This window comes from Chiloscyllium punctatum, chromosome 12, assembly GCF_047496795.1.
Source record: "Chiloscyllium punctatum isolate Juve2018m chromosome 12, sChiPun1.3, whole genome shotgun sequence".
Classification (NCBI taxonomy): domain Eukaryota; kingdom Metazoa; phylum Chordata; class Chondrichthyes; order Orectolobiformes; family Hemiscylliidae; genus Chiloscyllium; species Chiloscyllium punctatum.
The window spans coordinates 101,809,207-101,825,282 of record NC_092750.1 but is presented as its reverse complement, the minus strand read 5'-3'; the positions used below and the strand labels follow the sequence as shown (position 1 = coordinate 101,825,282).

The following is a 16,076-nucleotide window of genomic DNA, read 5'->3' as shown; positions in this document are numbered from 1 at the left end:
CCGCTTCAAGGATGAAAAGGTTGACCTATCAAGAATAGCTAAACAGGTTAGGTCATTATTCAATAGAATCTCGACAAACAGATTACATACAGTGTGGAAACAGGCACTTTGGCCCAACAAGTCCACACCGATCTGACGAAGCACAACCCACCCAGATCCATTCCCCAACATTCACCCCTTCACCTAACACTACAGGCAATTTAGCATTGCCAATTCACCTAACCTGCACTTTTTTTGGATTGTGGGAGGATACCGGAGCACCCGGAGGAAACCCACGTAGACAACGTGCAAACTCCACACAGAGAGTCACCTGAGGCAGGAATTAAACCCAGGTCTTTGGCATTGTGAGATATCAGTGCTAACCACTGTGCCACCCACATAATATAAGGGGTGATCTTATGGAAACAAGGTTCTGAGGAGCTTGACAGGGTAGATGTTGACTCGATCTTCTAGCACCAATGAAGTCTCAAACTAAACATTACATAAGGGAACATTCATTTTGTAAAAAATGTAAAGAATTTTTTTTCTCTCAGTGAATGGCTAGAATTTTCTAGCCCAAAAAATTGTGAAAGTTAAATGTGGAAGGGGAATGGATCTGGTTGGGTTAGTCATCAGAGGGTCAGTGTGACTTGTTGGGCTGAAGGGCCTGTTTCCACACAGTAGGGAATTTATGATTCTGTCTCAAATTATTCTAAAAGAGGCCAGATAGATTTTTGAAATATTGAGCAGTTGAGGGATATGCGGATCAAGCATAAAAGAGATGTTGAGGTCTGGGTTGGCCCAGCCATGATCTGATAGAATGGGGGAACAAGTCGAAGGGAATGAATGCCCTATTCCTGTTCTGATTCCTTGAGGCTCCATTTCATGCTTTTTTTATCTCCAAAGAAGAGTGTGATACAATGTGCTGAAGATCTCAGATGTTGTGAAAATGGTGTGTTTATGTACTGGTTCAGATGGCATTGATTCATCAATCACAGCTATGCAGTCATGAGTAGGAAGGGAATTCCCTCCATGAATAAAGGAAATCTACTGCAGAGCTCACACAAAGTGATCCTTCCCCTCAGTGAACTCTCCCATCACATTATCCAACATATCAGCGAAAGCAGGACGCACAGTGCATGCTCGAGCCAACAAAGGGACCAGGGGTGATTGATGTCAGCACCGGACCAATGAAAGGACGGTGGGCGGAACTGGAGGACCCGGCGGAAGGTTGGTCCTCCAACCAATCAAAGTGAACTAGGGGCAGAACTAGACAAACCACGTGATCACCCTCGCCCACAGCGGCGAGTCGCTGTAATGAATACTCAGGAAGTTATGGAGCGAAAGGATACGGTAAGGAAAGAAATAAATAAACCGGGGGAAACGGGAGAAAAACTGTGTTGCTATGAGCGGAGAGGTTTTACAAATAAATTGTGCTCGTCGGAAAACACAAATTTGAACGTCCCAGTCCCGTGTTTGTAGTCAACGGGAAATTGCCTCAGCGCGGCTGCAGGCCTGAGTGAGCACCGCCATCTTTATTCGGGGCAACGATTCACTGGACACGTGCGCAGCCGCCATCTTTGTAGGGGGCAAGGTGCAGCCAGGCGCATGTGCAGCCTTTCTCTGGTACAGAGTCATTGGGCAGGATTTACACAGAGCACATTCAAACTCAGAGAAATGGATGTTTATTTCTGGATTTGTTTCGTCATTCATTTAAATGGCTTGCTATCGTAACTGAGTTTGCAGGTCATTCAAAATTGGAGGTGTTGTGCATAGTGAAGAAGGTTACCTCAGGTTACAGTGAGGTATTGATCAGATACGGATTAATTTAGATAAATGTGAGATGCTGTATTTTGGAAAAGCAAGTCAGGGCAGGACTTATACACTAGGGGAAAGTGAAGACTGCAGATGCTGGAGATCAGAGCTGAAAAATGTGTTGCTGGAAAATCACAGCAGGTCAAGCAGCATCCAAAGATCAAGAGAATCGACATTTCGGGCATGAGCCCTTCTTCAGGATTCCTGAAGAAGGGCTCATGTCCGAAATGTCGATTCTCCTGATCTTTGGATGCTGCCTGACCTGCTGTGCTTTTCCAGAAACACGTTTTTTAGCCCAGGACTTATACACTGAATGGCAAGGCCCTGGAAACGTTTGCAGAACAAAGAGACCTTGGACTGCAGATTCATAGTCCTTGCAAGTCAAGTTGCAGGTAGATAGGATGATGAAGAAGGTGTTCAGTGTATTTTCCTTTATTGGCTAGAGCATTGAATATAGGATGTGGGAGGTCATGTTGCTGTACAGGACATTCGTTAGGCCACTTTTGGAATATTGTGTGCAGTTCTGGCCTGCCTCCTATCAGAAGGGTGCTGTGAAACTTGAAAGGTTTCATAAAAGACTTACAAGGATGTTGTTAGGGTTGGAGGATTTGAGCTACAGGATGAGGCATAAAAGGCTGGGGCTGTTTTCCCTGGAGTGCCATAGGCTGAGCGGTGATGTTATGGAGGTTTATACAATCATGAGGAGTATGAACAGGGTAAATGAACAAGGTGTTTTCCCTGGAGTAGTGGTGTCCAAAAGTAGAGGACATTGCCTTAGGGTGAACGGGGCAAAAATTCAAAGGGGCCTAAAGGAAAACACTTTCATGCAGTGGGTGGAATGAGCTGCCAGAGAAAGTGGTGGAGGCTAGTACAATTAAAACATGTTAAAGGCATCTAAATAGACACATGATCTGATTAGGAAGCGTTTACAGGGATATGGGGCAAGTGTTGGCAAATGGGAATAGATTAGGTACGGATACCTGGTTGGCATGGATGAGTTAAACCGAAGGGTCTGTGTCGGTGCTATACATCTCTATGACTGTGGGATCATAACAGCTTATACAACTCTGCTTCATCCCTGGGCTCCCTTATGAGCACTTTGTTCGATTCTGAGCAAGCTAGATATTGACAATGGGTGTATTTGTGATCTGTTTAGTATTTTACGATTACTTTTACAGGCATTTTTGGAAGTTAATTTTTCACTGCCGCCCAGCCCCGACCATGTGCTGCTTATTAATTTTTTTCTGAAAAATCTTTAACAGTCAAGAATTATTTTTCCAATAAGCAAGTGTATTTTCCTTCCATTTCTGGCTATCAAATTCTGCACCATTTTCATTCCCTGTAATCTGTTTTGCACTTCCTGACACATCAACTGTGTTTCTCCTTCCACAGAAACCAGTGATTAATGCCAAAGCCCTGTTGCCTGTGGAGAGGGTGATGTTTGACTTTCTTGTACAGCTGCAGTTTGTGTGGTGAAGGTGCTCCCACAATGTGGTTGGGTAAGAGACATTACAGAGTATTCATTACAGCAATAGTGATGATTTGAAGGTAATGTCCAAATCAAGAACAGTTTGTAGTTTTATCATCATGCTTATAATTTCACCAAAATATTATTGGGAACTTTAGACATAAGGTCAGAGACTGATGATATTAGGTCAGGTGACCAAAAGCATTGCCAAATCAGCAGGCTTTGAGGAATGTCTTAAAGGGGGAAAGCAGACCTGTGAGGTTTTGGCTGCGAATTTCAGAAAATGTTGCTTTGACAACTGTAAAAGTAGCCACGCAGGTGAGGTAATGAATTAACAGATCATTGGGAGTCTCAAACAGAATGGGTTGTCGAGTTCTTCAAGGATGTGTGATGCAGCGAGCTAGGGATGATCACAACCAGGAATTAAAACAAGGGTGAGAATTTTAAATTGATGGATGTGGGCCGGATGCTGGCAGGTGAGACGAGATTGGATTGGAATATCTGGTCAGCATGGATGGGTTGGATTGAAGGGTCTGTTTCCATGCTGTACATCTCTGTGGCTTTATGTTGTTGATTATGAATAGGAACCTTTTGATGCATCAACAAGTTTTGGTACGAGGGAGCACTTGGGCAGCAGAGATTTAGTTTTTCTTAAGATTTCAGGGAGATTGAATGTGGGAAGCTGGCCAGGAGTGTGTTTGGATACTGAAGTCTGGAGATAACACAAGGTGGATGAGAGTATATGAGCTGAGACAAGGGTAGAATCAGCTAGAAATAGTGATCTTGGAGTGGGACTAGTCTGTCACCCTCACCTCGCCTCTGGGATTCAGTTAGTTGTCAGGTTGTGAATCAGGACGGTAACACAATTGGGAGCTGAGTGGCCCTGGTGGAGCCTAAAATGAGTGTCGCTCAGCTGGCTGTTGCTAAGCAGCTGCTGCTTGGTAGCCCTGTTGATGACATCTTCCATCACTTTACTGCTGATCGAGTGTGGACTGATAGATGGAAATTGCCTGGGTTGGGTTGCCCTGTGTTTTTGTGTTGAACATCCCTGGGCAATGTTCCACATTGTCGGTAGATGCCAGTGCTGGAGCGGTACTTGGTTTGGTGGGTGGCAAGTTCTGGAGCACAAACCATCAGTATTATTGCCTGAATATTGGCAGGGCACGTAGCCTTTGCACTACTTAACCATTTCTTGATGTTATTCAAACTGAATCAAACTGGCTTAAAACTCACATCTGTGATGTTAGAAACCACTGGTTAAGATGGATCATCCCACTTTGCACTTCCGGCTGAAGATTGCAGCAAATGCTATCATCTTATCTGGTGCATGGGTGTGTGAGGCCCCTCCATCAGTAAGGGTGGGGATATCTGTGATGCTTCCTCCAGTGAGTTGTTTAATTGTCCATCACCATTCACAACTGGTAGTGGCAGAACTGCAGAGCTCCGATCTGATCTATTGGTTGTGGGATCGTTTAGCTCTGTTGCTTGCTGCTGATGCTGTTTGACATGAAATAGCTTCAGGAAATGGTTTAAGTAGAATCCAAAGAGATTAAACAAATATATCACAGACAAAAGATGAACTGGACCATAGAATAGGACCCCTTAAAGATTAACGAGGCTGCTTATGGAACCACCGGGGTGTGGGGAAGATATGCAAATATTTCACGTCCTTTTTACTGGAGAAAGATATGGAAGCTCGAGAGGTTGTAGAAATAAACAGAGAGAACTTGAAAAGTATCCATGTTACAGTGGAGGTGTTACTGGATGTCTTGAATCGCATCAAGTTGGATAAAGCCCTGGGACCTGATCAGATGTATCCCGGAACTTTCTGGAAATCTAGGGAAGTGACTGTTGGGCCTCTCCTGAGGTATTTGTATCATTGATAGTTACAGGTGAGGTGCCATTATTTTAAAAAGGTGGTAAGGAGAGGCCATGGAACAAGAAAACAGTGAGCCTGAAGTCAGTGGCAGGCAAGTTGTTGGAAGGGATTCTGAGGGACAGGATATCCATCTATTTGGAAAAGTAAGGAATAATCATTGACTGTTGTCAATGTGGAGCTGAAAATGTGTTGCTGGAAAAGCGCAGCAGGTCAGGCAGCATCCAAAGAACAGGAGAATCGACGTTTCGGGCATCAGCCCTTCTCAAAACGTCAATTCTCCTGTTCCTTGGATGCTGCCTGACCTGCTTCACTTTTCCAGCAACACGTTTTCAGCTCTGATCTCCAGCATCTGCAGTCCTCCTTTCTCCTGTTGTCAATGTGGCTTTGTACGTGCACAATCGTGTCTCACTAACTTGACTGAATGTTTTGAAGTGACAAAGAAAATTGATTAAACCAGGCTGTGAACGTTGTTTATATGGACATTCAACAAGGTTCCACAAATCAGATTGGTTAGCAAGGTTACATAACATGGAATGAAGGGAGAACAAGCCATTTGGGTACGAAACTGGCTTGATGGTAGGAGACAGAGGGTGATGATGGAGATTTGCTTTGTGGACTGGAGGACTGTGAGCAGCAGTGTGCTACAAGGATCGATATTGGATCCTTAAATAAATGACTTGGATGTGAATATGAAGTATGGTTCGTAGCTTTACACAAGACACCAAAATTGGAGGTGTAGTGGACAGCGAAGAAGGTTAGTTCAGAATACAACAGGATCTTGATCAGATGGGCCAGTGGAGCAAGGAATGGCAGATAGAGTTCAATTTAGATAAATGTTAGCTGTTGGATTTTGGAAAGGCAAATCAGGGCAGGACTTATACACTTACTGGTAAGGTCCTGGAGAGTCTTGCTGAACAAAGAGACCTTGGAGTGCAGGTTCATAGTTCCTTGAAAGTAGAGTCACAGATGGGCAAGGGAGTGAATGCAGCGTTTGTTATGGTCTCTGTCATGTTGTAGTTGTACAGGACATTGATTAAGGCTCTTCTGGAATTCTGTTTTCAGTTCCAATCTCCCTGTTCCAGGAATGATGTTGTGAAACTTGAAACTTTTCAGGAAATGTTTGCAAGGACTTTGCCAGAGTTGGACAGTTTAAGGGCAGTGCATGTTTGGAGTGAGCTGCCAAGGGATGGGGTGGAGGCTAGTACAATTACAACATTTAAAAGACATTGATTAAGCCACTTCTCGTATTCTATTTTCAGTTTGAATTTCCCTGTTCTGGGAAGGATGTTGTGAAACGTGAAAAGGTTCGGATAAGATTTAGAAAAACGTTGCCAGGTTTGGAGGACTTGGGCTACAGGGAGAGGCTGAATAGGCTGGGGTTAATTTCCCTGGTGAGTCCAAGACTGAGAGGTGACTTCATGGAGATTTATAAAATCACGAGGGGCATAGATAAGGTGAGCAGCTGGGGTTCTTTTTCCTGAGGTTAGGTGGGTCCAAAACTAGAGCACATGGTTGATAGATTACTTTTAAATCGTTGCTCTAAGGGCAACGTTTTCAAGCTGAGTGTGGTGTGTGTATGGAATGAGCTGCCAGATGAAGTAGTGGAGGCTGAAAAATCACAACATTTAAAAGGCATCCGATTGGGTACGTGAACAGGAAGGGTTTTGATGGATAGCTGGCAAATGGGACTCCAGTAGTTTAGGATTCCTAGTTGGCATGGATGAATTGGACCGAAGTTCTGATTCTGTGCTGTATATGTCTATGACGTTAATAAACTAAGATGCGTTCCTCTTTTGTGGAAAGCAAGCTGCAGCACAGTAAATTGTCCTTGGAGCTGAGAAGGTGCAGCAGTGATTTTGACCAGGTGCAGATTTGGTTCCAAGGTCTTGAATTTGTCTAGAGAGAGGAATTGTTAACACTGTCATAACGTTTAGTAACTACTGTCAAGTAATTGGCAAATAATACAAAGTGAAAATATGAACATTATTGTATTCAGTAAGTTCTGAGCATTTGGAACAGTCTGAACGACACAGATTCAGCAGGTATTCTGAAACAGAATTGGAATTTTAATTTTTAAGGAAAGATTTGGGGGACTGTGGGCAAATAGAAGGGGACTTGGGACAGATTTGCAGCATCTCCAGAGGGAGTGAGTACAGCCCCAATGGGCTGAATAGCCCCCAGGCCCTGTGCTCTGTGATACAGCCCCATTCACTGTGAATGATGAAGCTCATCCCAGGGCAGAGAGAGGGATTAGCCCTCCACTCTCATCACAATGGGGCCTCGCTGATTGACGGCAGCTCCAGACCAATGGGAGGAGAGGCTGTGTGGTCCTGCAACCAATGGGAATGAATGAGGGGTGTGGCCAGCAAGACAACACCTGTCCATGAGCTGTGCAGGTGCAGTGTCACTGTTTGGGGTTGGGAGAGACAGCAGAGACTGGGACAGAGGCTGTTGGACCTGAATTACAAACTCCTGGGAAATTAAAACCAAAAGAACTGAGGAAGATGTAAATCAGAAACAACAACCAGGAGGTTCTGGAAAAGTTCAGCAGGTCTGGCAGTATCTGTGAAGAGAAATCAGAGTTAAAGTTTCAGACCCAGTGTCCCTTCCTCAGAACAGATACTGAGAAAAAAAGATCAGTTTATATGCAGCAGGTAGGGTTTAGGGGACGATGTAAGGAGTAAAGGATAGGTGGGGATAGAGTGAGAAGAAGGGTTGGATAAAGGAGTGGACAACGATCTGGCTGGGGGAGGGAAACTAGCTGTTAATGGAGACTGTTAGTGGCTAACCATAGGTAGTGTGTAATGGCAGGCTGTGAGAACAAGGACTGGGGTGTGGGTAGGGGGGGGGCTAGGACATGAGGTTGCTAAACTATGGTTTGCCACTAACTGTCTCCGTTGTAAGCTGTTTCCCACAGACATCACTGTATGATTGGAGCTGCAGAGGACAGAGCTGCAGATGGGCGGCATAGTGGCACAGTGGTTAGCACTGCTGCCTCACAGTGCCAGAGACCCGGGTTCTATCCCCGCCTCAGGCAACTGTCTGTGCGGAGTTTGCTCATTCTCCCCGTATCTGCGTGGGTTTCCTCCGGGTGCTCCGGTTTCCTCCCACATTCCAAAAACGTGCGGGTTAGGTGAATTGGCCATGCTAAATTGCCACAGTGTTAGATGTTGGGGAATGGGTCTGAGTGGGTTGCTCTTTAGGCGGTTTGTCTAAGTAATCTAATCATAAAAAATAAAACTTCTTCAATATCCTTCCTAACACCCTCTGAACTCCTCAAAGATGTATCTTAAAGTTTTTCTCTTTAATCAACGTTTCCAGCATTCGTGAAACACTTTTCGGGATTTGTCAATGTGAAAGGCTCCATACAATGCAGGTAGTTGTTGTTATTGTCTGACATCAGGAGAAACAGGAATGAGCCCTCTCTCTCTTATACCTGATGAACAGCAGCAAAAGCAGGAAGCACTGAGCATGCTCCAGCCCATAATGGGCCTCTGGTGATTGATCTCAGTGCAGGACGAATAAGATGATGGAGACGGGACTGGAAGACCAGGCAGTGCCAGTTGGTCCTCCAACAAATCTGAGTGAATGAGGGGCGTGGCTATACTCAACCACGTGATAAGCTTCACTGGCAGCACAGTGTTGTTGGGACCAAGCCATTGGAAATGTGTGAAGGTGCAGGGCACGGTTATGGAATGACCTATTGACCAGGAAGAGAAGGAAATTTTAATGGAATGGGCTGAGACGTTTTACAGAACTTAGTGCACATCGGAAAACACAAATTTGAAAATCCCAGGCCCGTGTTTGTGGCAAACCGGAAAATGGTGAAATTGTGAGTGATCACGCCATCCTTCTTGGGGGCAGTGATCCACGGGACACGTGTGTAGCCGTCGACTTTGTAAGGGGCAAGCTGCAGGGGGACGCATGCGCAGCCTTCCCTGGCAGGAAGTGAGAGGGCAGGATTTACGCAGTGTCAGAGTCAGGATGTTTTCAATGTCAAAAAGTGTGATGCTGGAAAAACACAGCAGGTCAGGCAGCAACCGATCAGTGGGAAGGAAGATGGACATGTAGGACGGGTCAAGAGGGCGGTGCTGAGTTGGAAGGCTGGATCTGGGATAAGGTAGGGGGAGTGGAAATGAGGAAACTGGTGAAATCCACATTGATCCCATCTGGTTGGAGGATCCGAACACAGAAGATGAGGCGTTCTTCGTCCAGGCATCAGATGCCTGGCATTTGGCGGTGGAGGAGGCCCAGGACCTGCATGTTCTTGGTGGAGCAGGAAGGGGAGTTAAAGTCTTTGGACACAGGCTGTTTGGCTTGTTTAGTGTTTTACTGTTACTTTCACAGACCTTTTGTAAGTTAATTTTCCTCTACTGCCCAACCCCTGACAATGTGCTGCTCTCTAAACGGACTAAATTTTCCACAGTATCTTTGCCAGTGAATAAATCTTTTTTTTTTCAACAAAAGAGTGCATTTTCCTTCCATTTCTGACCATCAAATTCTGCAACATTCTTACTTCCTGTAATGCATTTAGCACTCCCTGAAATATCAACTGTTTCTCTGTCCACAGCCACCAGTGATTAATGCCAGAGTCCCATTGCCTGTGGAGAGGGTGATGTTTGACTTCCTTGTACAGCTGCAGTTCGTGTGGTGAAGGTGCTCCCACAATGTTCTTGGGTAAGAGATGTTACAGATTATTCACTCAGCGACAGTGAAGAGTTGACAATGTGTATGCAAATCAGCAATAGTTTGTATTTTTATCATTTTTATAATTTCACAGAAATTGAGAATTTCTGACATAAGGCCACAGATGGGGATATTAGGTCAGGTGATCAAAAATATTGTCAAATAAGCAGGTTTTGAGGAAAGCAAGTCTGAGAGGGTTAGGGTGCGAATTCCAGACTGTGTTCCCATGACCCTGTCGAAACAGCCAGACTGGTGAAGCAATGAATAAATGCATCTTTGGGAGTCTGAAAGAAATTGAGTTGTCGAGGTCTCTCAGGTTGTGTGGTGCAGGGAGACAGAGATGTTCACAGCCAGGAATTACATCAAGGGTGAGAATTTTAAATTGTTGCTTGTTAATAGGAGCCTTTTGATGAATCAACAAGTTTTGGTACAAGTGAGCACTTGGGCAGTAGGGTTTTAGATACTCTTGAGATTATATGTAAGTTGAATGTGGGAGGCTGGCCAGGAGTGTGTTTGGATAATGAAGTCTGGAGATAACACAGGGATGGACGAGTATTTCAGTAAATGAGCTGAGACTAGGGTGGAGTTGGGTGATGTCACTGATGTAGAAATAGCAGTTTTGGAGTCTGGTTTCTCCTCATCACTCCCCCTCACCCATTCACAAATATTGTTCGTTGTTCTGTCTGTCTTTTCTGGTTATGACCTTCTCTCCAATTCTGCTAAAAACGAATATTTGACCTCAAGGTTGTTGGAAAATCCTGCTCCATCTCCACTCTCCCTTTCCTTTCTGAATTCCTCATATGTGGTGTCCATCCAGGATCTATCTTTGTCCCCTCCTGTATCTCACCTACATACTGCCAGGAGGTGACATCGTATTGGTTTCCCATGTACACTGACAATGCCCAGCTCTCTCTCCCTATCATCCCTCTCCATTGCTCCACTGTTACTCATTCATCAAACTGCTTACCACACGCCTACAACTCGATTGGCTGCAATTTTCTCCAATGAAACACTGCAATGGTTAAACCCATTGCCTTCAGTTGCTATTACAAATTCCCTTCCCTTACTGCTGAGCCCCTCCCTCTCACTGGGAAATGCCTGAGGCAGAACTACACTCTTCACAATATTGCTCTCATATTCTGACCCCAAGGTGATCTTCTGATCAGACATCTACACAATCGCAAACACCAGGAACTCCAATCTCTAAAATGTTGTTTTTCTCCACCTCACCCCAGCTCCATTGCTATTGAAACCCCTTACCCATGTCTGTGTTGCATTAAAGTTGACAAATCTAAAACAGAACCCTTGATTCTGCAACTGACCCAGAGTCTGGTTCCAGGTTCCCTCATGATGGGACACATCCTGTCAGTATTTACCCTGTCATACCCCTTAATAAGCCAATGTGTTTCAATAAGATCCCCTCTCATTCTCCCCCAAATCCAATGAGTCGAGTCCCAACTTCTTCAGCCTTTTCGTAAAAGAGAGTCCCTGCAAACCAGGGATCATCCCAGTCAATCTTCTCTAAATGCCTCCGATGAAGTGATGTCTTTCCTTATATAAAGGGTCCAAAACGTCTCTCATTACTCCATATGTAGTCTCACTTTATAAAGTTGCTCTCAGGTATATACTCCAAACTCTTATACTGCAAATCCCTTCAAACAAGGAACAACGTTTCATCTCCCTTCCTGATGACCTGTTGTAACTGTGTGCTGGCTTTCTGTGTTTCCTGCACGATTACCTCCTGGTCTCTTTTGTGTTGCAGTTTTCTACAGTTTCTACCATTTAAATAGTCCATTGTTCTTTTATTAACTCCTCCAAAATGAACAACTTCACATTATCCCAAGTTATGCTCCATTTGCCAACTTGGTGTCCACGTCTCCAACGAATCCCTCTCTGTAAACAGTTTATAATCCTTTTGGAAGTAAACTGGTCTGAATTTTCTCGGAGATTCCCCCCTCATTCTTCTCAACCTTTCCAGGGAGCACCGGCCAGTGGGAAGCATGCTGAGTTGCTGTCTTTTCAGAGAGACTCTTTGGAATGATTGGGAGGATCTTGCTGCCCATTGGTCAGAACTTGCCCATCAAGCTGCATGAGACTTTCACCCCCCATGTCTTATTGATGAGGCACAGCGGCAGCACGGAAGGAAAGAAAAGGAAGAAAATCCTGCTGTCCGTATCTCACTGACTCTTGGAACATTCTCTTCCATGTGTCAAAGATCTGCCCTGTTCAGTCACATGAAGTCCCAAGGTGGAAACACATAGAAACCCACACAGATTTCCCCCTGAACTGACTGCTGGTCTCCACAAGGGGTGATGTGTACAGTCATCCTGGCCCAGGAGGAGGGGATGGTGTGAGTTTCTAACCTGACCTGACAGTGACAGATTTTATAAACTTGTATTACAGGATACTACAGGTGGATATTCAGATAGGAATCTCAGTAATTGTAACGCCAAACTCTGATTGAATTACTCCATTCATCAGGACCTGGATATTTGCACTGTGTGTGAGTATTTTGTTCCAGCTCAATTCCATTTTCTGCATAAAAATTCTCCTTTGAATCAAACCACCCTGTCAATCGATCTCCCCGAAATCTTCAATATATGTCCAGTAATCCATTTATGATGAATTGATGAGTGTAAGGTTTAACATCCTGATGTATATGTTTTGTAAGCACTTGCCTCTCAGCTCCCCTCAATTTCCTTTGCTACAAGGAGAACAATCTCAGTTTCCACAAACCCCTGATTCCCCAGTGTTTGTTTGCTCTCTGTAAGGCACACATCAGGATCGTGTTGGAACATTCTCCACTTGCCTGCATCAGTGCAGCCCTCAACAGTATTAAAGAAAGCGAACATCCTCCAGGACAAAGCACTGTGCCTGAGTGGTGCCCCATCCACCACCTTCAGCATTCCCTCTCTCCACCCCCGATGCACAGTGGCATCACTGTCTAAAAGGTAAAGTCAGTATTGTCCTACCAGACCATAGGGCTGCTCTCTTATTAGGGAGAGATGTCTGGTGGTGGTTTAACCTGAAGGTTACCACAGCCCAAGCAAGGGGAGAGGTTGAGAATGAGAGTCCATCTATTATAGATGGATATTCTTGATATGTATGAACAACACCCATGTCCCTGCAACTAAAATCCCCCATTCCTTGAACCATCCTGGTAACTCTCCTGTGCCCCCTCTCAGGGACCCTGCCATCCTTTCCAATGTGTGGGCGATCTCTGGTTTGCACAGACCCAGCTGCTCTGTGTTCCTGTGGGTGATGTCATCATTGAGCAACAGTTGCACTAAACCTCACTGTCTGTGAGGGTGGGAGACACAAATCCCCAAAACATTTGAGATGTATTTAGTGTGCACTTGCTATGCCATGATAGATGACACTTTTCCACAAGTACTGGAAAATAGATGAGGATAGTTCGGTGGTAGTTTTCTTTCTCACAGACTCGATGGACCACCAGAGCGTTTTTCTGTTCTGTTTACCGCTGAGATGTATATTATAAGAATATGACAGGCTCCTTTGGACATCAGGTCAGAAAAGGTAATACTAGAATAGATGACATGTGATTGGTCGATTTTCTTGGGAGGAAAGTGAGACGCAGAGGTTTAAGAGGAAATTCAGAAGCTCAGCGCAGGAATTGTAAAGGGCCATTATCAAGTGAGAAATAAACATTGGGCATCCTGAAAGCTGGAAATAACGAAAGGCACATATAGCAGAGCTTTTAGAGACTGGAGGGGATTAGACATGGGGAGGATAATGAAGCTGGAGGAGTTGCAAGTTGGAAAGGATTGTGAGGATGGAGGATGTTACAGAGATAGAGATATTTTGTGATAGAGGTTTTTGGATATTGAGGCTGGAGTGGAATTATAGAGATGAGGAGGATTTGAAAGGCTGGATGAGGTGGCACTGATAGGCAGAGTTCCAAACATAGAGGAATTTATAGAGATAACGAGTCATAAAGTTACACAGCATCGACACAGACCCTGTGGTCCAACCAGTCCGTGTCGACCATAAATTCGAACTGAACTAATCACACCTGCCTCCACTTGATCCAAGTCCATCCGAGCATTCCCTATTGATATACGGGTCCAAATGTTTTTTTTTCCCTATTAGAATTCCATTCCCCTACCCTTTTGCTCTATATTTACACCTGACTAATTCACTCAACCCAATCATCCCTGAACACTATGGGCAATTGAGCACGGCCAGTTCACCTCCCCGTACATCTGTGGATTGTGGGAGGAAACGGGAGCACCTGGAGGAACCCACGCTGTCATGGAGAAGAATATGCAAACTCCACATGGACAGTCACCCAATACAGGAATTGAGCCTGTGTCCCTGGCGCTGAGAGTTATCAGTGCTAACCGTTGAGCCACTGTGCCACCCTGAAATTGTAATTGCATTCACATCTACCATGTCCTCTGCAAGTTTATTCCACATGTGAACCACTCTCAGTGCAGAAACAAAAAATAAAATCCGGAACTTCTTTTTTAAGCTTTACTTTTTAACGTGAGAAACGTATGTCCCCAATCTTGAATCGTGCCCCCTCCTGGAAAGGGCACCTGCTGTTCGCATTACCGAAACTCTTCAAGATTTTATAAACCTCTAATAAGGTCACCCCTCAGCCTCCTGTGCTCCAGTGAAAAAGGACCCAGCCTATCCAGACTCTGCTTATAACTCAAACCATCCATTCCCATCACCATCCTGGTAAATCTATTCTGAACCTGCTCCAATTTAATAACATCCTTCCTATAACAGCACAACCAGAACTAGACACAGTATTCCAGAAGAGGCCTCCCCAACATCCTGTACAACCTCAACATAACGTCCTAACTCCTATATTCAAAGATCTGAGCAATGAAGGCAAATGTGCTAAACTGCTTCTGAACCACCCTGTCTGCATGTGACACATAGTTCAAAGATCTGAACCCCTCGGTCTCTTTGTTCCATATCACTATCCGAGGCCCAACTTTTAATCAGTCTAAGTCCAGCCTTCGTTTGTTTTATCAAGATGTAATATTTCGCATTTATTCCAATCCAAAAATCACAAACATCCTTTGAGTATAAAGGCAAGTGGTATATACTTAAGAGTAAAATCAGTAATGCAAAAAGGGGACAGGAGACCGCTTTGGCGAATAGGGAAAGGGTTTTTAGAAATACATTAAGAGCAAATGGGTCACTAGAGAGAGAATAGGCCACCTCAAAGATCAACAAGGCAGCCTATGTGTGAAGATGCAGGAGATGGGGTTTTGGGGGGGATACTAAACGTGTGGCATCAGTGTTTACTGTGGAGAAGGAGAGATTTGTGGGGGTTGTCAAGATTAGAGATCGTGAGGGTGATGAGACAGGAGGAGATTGGAGGACGTTACAGAGATTGAGATGTTTGTGATACCAGAGATAGCGATGGTTCTGAGGCTAGAGAGGATTTCTAGAGATAAGGAAGAGTTTAGCCTGGATGAGATGACAGTGATCTGGGGAGTTGTGAGCATGGAGGAATTCACAAAGATAGTGAGAGTTAAAGTCATAAAGTGATACAGAACAGAGACAGACCCTGTGGTTAAACCATTCCGTGTCGACCATAATTCCCAACTAATCTAATCGCCCCTCCCTCCGCTTGGTCCACATTCATCCAAACATTTCCTATTTATGTACTTGTCTAAATGTCTTTTAAACATTGTAATTGTATTCACAGCTGCCTCTTTTTCTGGGAGTTCACTTCACACATGTAAAAGTAAAAACAAATCCCCAATTTACTTTTTAAACCTTTCACATCTATTTTCAAATTGTATGCACCCAGGTCTTGAAAAACTCCCCCCCCCACCCCACCCCCGGCCATTCACCTTGTCTACACGCTTCATGGTTTTATAAACCTCTAAGTTCATCCATCAACCTCCTACGCTCTAGTGAAAAAGCAACCCAGCCTATCCAGTTTCTCCTTGTGACACAATCCCTCCATTCATGGCAACATCCCGGTTAGTCTCTTCTGAATCCGCTCCAATTTAATAATATCCTTCCTATAACAGCACAACCAGAACTGGACACAGTATTCCAGAAGAGGCCTCCCCAACATCCTGTACAGCCTCAACCTAAATTCCCAACTCCGGTACTCAGTGGTCTGAGCAATGAAGGTAAGTGTGCTAACCACCTTCTTCTACAAGTTCCACTCCTGACTCTGATGGACAGTAACTGCAGAATCAGAGTCCTGCAGTGATGTGTGAACTCTACACCACACGGAGCAGGGGGATGACCACT

General features: G+C 44.7%; 1 long non-coding RNA gene across 5 annotated transcripts in view; it reads left to right on the top strand.

The window, feature by feature from the left end:
- The first annotated feature begins 1,265 nt into the window (after window positions 1–1,265).
- LOC140483973 (uncharacterized) overlaps window positions 1,266–16,076 on the top strand; it is a 29,023-nt gene continuing 14,212 nt past the window's right edge. For 3 of the 5 annotated variants that reach the window (XR_011962125.1, XR_011962121.1, XR_011962122.1), the window contains exons 1-5: window positions 1,266–1,332; window positions 3,187–3,293; window positions 9,712–9,818; window positions 12,231–12,330; window positions 15,848–15,952. This is a non-coding gene — a long non-coding RNA (uncharacterized lncRNA). The remainder of the gene's footprint in view (window positions 1,333–3,186; window positions 3,294–9,711; window positions 9,819–12,230; window positions 12,331–15,847; window positions 15,953–16,076) is intronic. The other 2 variants (XR_011962124.1, XR_011962123.1) reach the window with 2 other exon arrangements.